Consider the following 7,307-nt stretch of genomic DNA (forward strand, 5'->3'; position numbering starts at 1 on the left):
TCTCTTTCTCGAATCGTTACAGGTAGGCTGTTCCCCTTCATTGTGTACTGTCCCTTTGGTCTCCTGTCACCTGATCCCATTTCCATAACTTTACATTTACTGGTGTTAAACTCCAGTAGCCATTTCCCTGACCATCTCTGCAGCCTGTTTAAGTCCTCTTGGAGGATCCTACAATCCTCGTCTGTCACAACTCTTCTCATTAATTTTGCGTCATCTGCAAACATTGACATGTATGATTCCACTCCTGTAAACATATAATTTACGTAAATTAGAAAGAGGATTGGTCCCAGCACCGATCCTTGAGGTACTCCACTTGTTACTGTTCGCCAGTCCGACTTTTCGCCCCTTACCATTACCCTCTGGCTCCTTCCTGTTAGGTAGTTCTTCACCCATACTAGGGCCTTTCCGCTTACTCCTGCCTGCCTCTCAAGTTTGTATAGCAGTCTCATGTGCGGTACCGTATCAAAGGCCTTTTGGCAGTCAAGAAATATGCAGTCTGCCCAGCCTTCTCTGTCCTGCCTTATCCTTGTTACTTTATCATAGAATTCTAAAAGGTTTGTTAGGCATGATTTCCCTGTCCAGAACCCATGTTGGTGCTTGTTTACAAACCCAATGCTCTCCAGGTGCTCAACAAGTCTTAGCCTAATTATTCTTTCAAGTATTTTGCAGGGGATGCTTGTCAGTGATACGGGTCTGTAGTTAAGTGCCTCCTCCCTATCACCCTTTTTGAAAATCGGTACGACATTTGCCTCCTTCCAGCAACTGGGCAATTCTCCCGACATAAGTGACTCATTAAAGATCATTGCCAGAGGCACGCTGAGAGCCTGTGCTGCCTCTTTGAGTATCCACGGTGATACTTTGTCTGGTCCAACAGCTTTATTTGCATCCAGTGTTGTCAACTGTTTCATTACATCCTCTGCTGTCACCTCTATATCCGATAGTCTTTCATCTTGGGTAATCTCTTCTAACAATGGGAGCTGCTCAGGCTCGGTTGTGAACACTCCATGGAATTTTGCATTCAGTACCTCGCAGATTTCCTTGTCGCTTTCTGTATATGCCCCTTCTGTTTTCCTCAGTCTTGTCACTTGGTCATTTACCGACATCTTCCTTCTTATATGGCTATGTAGTAATTTTGGTTGCTTTTTCGCTTTGACTGCAATATCGTTCTCATAATTTCTTTCTGACACTCGTCTTATGTTAATGTAATCATTCCTAGCTCTGTTACATCTAATCCTGTTGTCCTCTGTCCTTTGTCTTCTGTACTTCCTCCACTCCCTCCTGCTTCTCACCTTTGCTTCCTGACACTGTCTATTAAACCATGGGTTATTATATTCACTCCTGCTTTTTTCCTTTATTGTTGGAATAAATCTATCTTCAGCCTCCTTGCATTTCAATATGACTTGGTTCATCATACCTTGCACTGTTTTTCCTCTAAGTTCTTCCTCCCACTGCACTTCTCCCAGGTAGTCCCTTATCCTTCTGTAGTCCCCTTTTCTGTAATCAAGTCTCCTTTCCCGGACCTCTTGTCCTTTGGTCACAATTTTAAGCTCCATCATGTAGTCAAAGACTAGGACACAATGGTCACTAGCTCCTAGTGGTATTTCATGTTCCAACTGCTCGATGTCTTCTACATTCTGAGTGATAATGAGATCTAATAGGCTGGGCGTATCCCCTCCTCTTTCCCTAGTATCTTCTTTCACATGCTGTGTTAGGAAATTCCTGTCAATAACGTCTACCAGCTTCGCTCCCCAGGTCTCCTCCCCGCCATGGGGATTCCTCGTTTCCCAATTTATCTCTCCGTGATTTAGGTCCCCCATGACCAGCAGCTTCGCTCTCATTCTATGCGCTAAAGTTGCTGCCCTCTGCAGTTCATCCATACATGTCTTGTTGCTGTCCTCGTACTCCTGCCTGGGCCTTCTACTGTTTGGTGGGGGATTGTAGAGTATCAAGAATACAATCTTCTTCCCATCCACTGTCAGAGTTCCATGTATGAAGCTTGTGCTTTCATTGGTACCCGGATTTTCCAGCTCATCAAACTTCCATTTCCGCTTTATTAGTAGTGCCACTCCTCCTCCCTGTCTCTGTGTCCTTTCTTTTCTTATCACCTGGTACCCCTCTGGAAAGATTGCATCCGAGATCATGCCATATATTTTAGTTTCCACTATTGCCACTATGTCTGGGTCTGCCTCACTAACTCTTTCTTTTATCTCTTCTGCTTTATTGGCTACCCCATCAGCATTGGTGTACCAAACCTTGAGACTCTTCTTGGAAACTCGGGTGTCAGAGTTCCCCCTTTCACCAGGGGTCTGGGGGGAACTGGGGGGTGTCTGGGGGGCAAGTGGGGGCTGTGTGGGTGAGTGGGGGGGTGCTAGGGGGGTGCCTGGGAGTGCCTGGTAGGCGAATGGGGTCTGGGCATCTAGGGGGGTAGGAAGGGCATAATGGGTCTGAAAGTTAGGGGTCTGAATAGCATAGGGGGGTTGAGAAATAGAGTGAGACTGAGAGTCAGATAGAGGTTGAGAGGTTGGGGGGAAGAGGGATACTGAGGGCGGAGAGCTGAGATGAGAATGGAGCATGGGTGCTGGGAGTGGAAGAGAGGGTATATTAGTTAGGGGGGAATCGGGGGTAGGTGGGGGTTTTGGGGTAGAAGAGGGGAAGAGGGAGATGGAGGAAGGTGTTAGGGGGTCACAAGGTGAGGGGGTTAAATGTGGGCTGGAGGTGCATAGGAGGGGTGAGGGTTGGGTGGGGTTTGGGGGTGAGTGGAAGAGGGGTGCAGTGGAAGCTGGGATGGAGTAGATGGAATTGAAGTCAATGGGGTAGAAGGGGCAGGGGAGTGGGAAGGGGTATTTGGGGAGGGGGGATGGGAAGGTGGGTTTGGGGAGGGCATGGCTTGACCCACTGGGGTCGCTGACAAGTGTGATGTAGCAGGGGCAGGGGAATCGTTGTGGAGGTGCAAATGTGGAAGGGACAGGGGGGTTGTGGGAGGCTGAGGCAGGGGGGATGTATAGGAGGGCTGAGTTGGGGAGGATGCGACCTGGGAGGTGACCTGGGAGGTGCCCTGGGAGGTGACCTGGGATGTGACCTGGGAGGTGAGACTACCTGAGAGACTATTTCGGTGTCGTTGTTGCCATCTATTTTTGTGGGCTGTTTGCTCATCTTTCGTCATAAACCTCTCTATAAACACATTGTAATGGGTTTCACTTTCTCTGAGTAAATGCTTGCTCCTCATTATGTACTCCACTGCCTCCTCATTGGAGAATTGCACCAGAACAGGTCTATTCTTGGTACAATTGTAAGGTCCAACCCGTCGATTGATATCCACCTCGCGTTCTGCCATCTCTGCTCCAATACACCTCAATATCTCGTGCAATTCGTATTTTTCTGTTTCTATTCTCTCTTGTCTTGTTGGTGCCCTAGATTCGAATAATCCATGTATTATAATAGACCGTCTCCTCAGTAATTCATTGTCATGCTGGTAGCCTGTCCCCTGGGGATTCCCCATCCCAACCGCAGTCACTAACCCATCCCCCATTACTCCTCTATCCTTAGCCATGCTGCTAATCCTTCCTAATTCGTTTGTGATACGAGCACATTCCCTCTCCCAGTCCTCTCTTCCCTTCCTAATCTCTTCCTGAACATAGAGCATAAATTCTTGTTTCTGCCTCTCTACCGCATCCCGTATTTGCTGAAATACCTCACTTTTAATCCCCTGGATTAGATCCTCCAACCAATCACTCCTTCTCTCTACAAATTTCCCTATTAATTTGTCTATAAATCTGTCCTCCTCCTCATCCCTGCTGGGGATTGACCTTGAACCCCTTCTAGTCATTGCAGTAACAATCTAGCCAAAAAGGCGCTCCTCAATACCTTGCACAATCTGCCAACACAATAGGTGAGTGAATCTCCAATCGTCGTCCCACGTGGTGGTAGAAGGGTTGCTGCCGGGAGGTGAGGTCACGCGGTCAGAGGTCGGTGATGTCTGCTGCTTCCACACTGCACAGTATTTCCTCAACTATTTTGAATTACGCTAATTAAACTGTTTTTCTTCACTACCTTATGGCTCTGGTCAAAACCCAAGGTTTTTTCATTCACTTGTACATTCACTTATAGTCTTTTTTACTTCGAAGTTGCCTTATTACCCCTCCCACTCCACTAGTGACCCAGGAGCTCCCAACCCACGTCCACCCAACACGATGGTCACAAGACAAGTGTCTTGTGAAATGTGTGTGTGTGTGTGTGTGTGCGTGAGTGTGTGTAATTACCTAAGTGTAATTACCTAAGTGTAGTTACAGGATGAGAGCTACGCTCGTGGTGTCCCGTCTTCCCAGCACTCTTTGTCATATAACGCTTTGAAACTACTGACGGTCTTGGCCTCCACCACCTTCTCCCCTAACTTGTTCCAACCGTCTTCCACTCTGTTTGCGAAAGTGAATTTTCTTATATTTCTTCGGCATCTGTGTTTAGCTAGTTTATATCTATGACCTCTTGTTCTTAAAGTTCCAGGTCTCAGGAAATCTTCCCTATCGATTTTATAAATTCCTGTTACTATTTTGTATGTAGTGATCATATCACCTCTTTTTCTTCTGTCTTCCAGTTTTGGCATATTTAATGCCTCTAACCTCTCCTCGTTGCTCTTGCCCTTCAGTTCTGGGAGCCACTTAGTGGCATGTCTTTGCACCTTTTCCAGTTTGTTGATGTGCTTCTTAATATATGGGCACCACACAACCGCTGCATATTCTAGCTTTGGCCTAACAAAAGTTGTGAACAATTTCTTTAGTATATCGCCATCCATGTATTTAAAAGCAATTCTGAAGTGTGTGTGTGTACTCACCTAGTTGTGTTTGCGGGGGTTGAGCTCTGGCTCTTTGGACCCGCCTCTCAACCGTCAATCAACAGGTGTACAGATTCCTGAGCCTATCGGGCTCTGTCATATCTACACTTGAAACTGTGTATGGAGTCAGCCTCCACCACATCACCCCCTAATGCATTCCATTTGTCAACCACTCTGACACTAAAAAAGTTCTTTCTAATATCTCTGTGGCTCATTTAGGCACTCAGTTTCCACCTGTGTCCCCTTGTGCGTGTTCCCCTTGTGTTAAATAGACTGTCTTTATCTACCCTATCAATCTCCTTCAGAATCTTGAATGTGGTGATCATGTCCCCCCTAACTCTTCTGTCTTCCAGCGAAGTGAGGTTTAATTCCCGTAGTCTCTCCTCGTAGCTCATACCTCTCAGCTCGGGTACTAGTCTGGTGGCAAACCTTTGAACCTTTTCCAGTTTAGTCTTATCCTTGACTAGATATGGACTCTATGCTGGGGCTGCATACTCCAGGATTGGCCTGACATATGTGGTATACAAAGTTCTGAATGATTCTTTACACAAGTTTCTGAATGCCGTTCGTATGTTGGCCAGCCTGGCATATGCCGCTGATGTTATCCTCTTGATATGGGCTGCAGGAGACAGGTCTGGCGTGATATCAACCCCCAAGTCTTTTTCTTTCTCTGACTCATGAAGAATTTTTTCTCCCAGATGATACCTCCTGCTCCCTACACCTATCTTCATTACATTACATTTGGTTGGGTTAAACTCTAACAACCATTTGTTCGACCATTTCTTCAGCTTGTCTAGGTCTTCTTGAAGCCTCACACAGTTCTCTTCTGTCTTAATCCTTCACATAATTTTGGCATCGTCCGCAAACATTGAGAGAAATTAATCTATACCCTCCGGGAGATCATTTACATGTATCAGAAACAAGATAGGACCGAGTACAGAGCCCTGTGGGACTCCACTGGTGACTTCACGCCAATCGGAGGTCTCACCCCTCATCGTAACTCTCTGCTTCCTATTGCTTAGGTACTCCCTTATCCACTGGAGCACCTTACCAGCTACACCTGCCTGTCTCTCCAGCTTATGTACCAGCCTGTTATGCGGTACTGTGTCAAAGGCTTTTCGACAATCCAAGAAAATGCAGTCCACCCAGCCTTTCTTGCTTAATCTTTGTCACCTGGTCGTAGAATGCTGTTAAGCCAGTCAGGCAAGATTTACCCTCCCTGAACCCATGTTGGCGATTTGTCACAAAGTCCCTTCTCTCCAGATGTTATACCAGGTTTTTTCTCACGAACTTCTCCATCACCTTGCATGGTATACAAGTCAAGGACACTGGCCTGAAGTTCAGTGCCTCTTGCCTGTCACCCGTTTTGTATATTGGGACCACATTCGCCGTCTTCCATATTTCTGGTAAGTCTCCTGTCTCCAGTGACCTACTATACACTATGGAGAGTGGCAAGCAAAGTGCCTCTGTACACTCTTTCAGTACCCATGGTGAGATCCCGTCTGGACCAACAGCCTTTCTAATATCAGATTCATCAGGTGTCTTTTGACCGCCTTTCTTGTAATTTCGAACCCTTCTATACACTATGGAGAGTGGCAAGCAAAGTGCCTCTGCACACTCTTTCAGTACCCATGGTGAGATCCTGTCTGGACCAACAGCCTTTTTTAACATCCAGATCCAGCAGGTTTTTCTTGACCTCCTCCTCAATTTCAAACATTTCCAACGCCGCCTGGTTTACTTCCCTTTCTCCTAGCACAGTAACCTCACCTTGTTCTATTGTGAAGACCTCCTGGAACCTCTTGTTGAGTTCTTCACACACCTCTTTGTCATTCTCTGTATACCTGTCCTCGCCTGTTCTAAGTTTCATTGCCTGTTCTTTCACTGTTGTTTTCCTCCTGATGTGACTATGGAGTAGCTTTGGTTCAGTTTTGGCTTTGTTTGTTATATCATTTTCATAATTTTTCTCTGCTTCTCTGCTCACCCTAACATACTCATTCCTGGTTCTGTGGTATCTGTCTTTGCTTTCTGGTGTTCTGTTATTCTAGAAGTTCCGCCACGCCCTTCTGTTCAGTCCTTTTGCTTCCATACATGCCCTATTATACCATGGATTCTTTATCTCTCGGATTTTCCCTTTGGGACGGGATCATGAACCTGTTTACTGCCTCCTGACACTTTTGGGTAACATAGTCCATCATATCTTGTACAGACTTTGCTCTGAGGTCTGTGTCCCAAGGTATTTCCCTTAGGAAAGGTCTCATCTTCTCATATTTCCCCTTTCGGTAAGCCAGCATTTGTTTCCTAGTTCTTTTTTTGGGGAGATAATTCCTAGCTCTACCAGGTACTCAAAGTTTAATACACTGTGGTCACTCATTCCCAAGGGTGCTTTCATCTTAACTTCCCTTTTATCCCACTCATTTAGGGTAAATATCAGATCGAGCATGGCTGTTTCATCTTTCATTCTTGTTGGTTCCTTGATGTG

Source organism: Procambarus clarkii, chromosome 31 (genome assembly GCF_040958095.1).
Source record: "Procambarus clarkii isolate CNS0578487 chromosome 31, FALCON_Pclarkii_2.0, whole genome shotgun sequence".
NCBI lineage: Eukaryota > Metazoa > Arthropoda > Malacostraca > Decapoda > Cambaridae > Procambarus > Procambarus clarkii.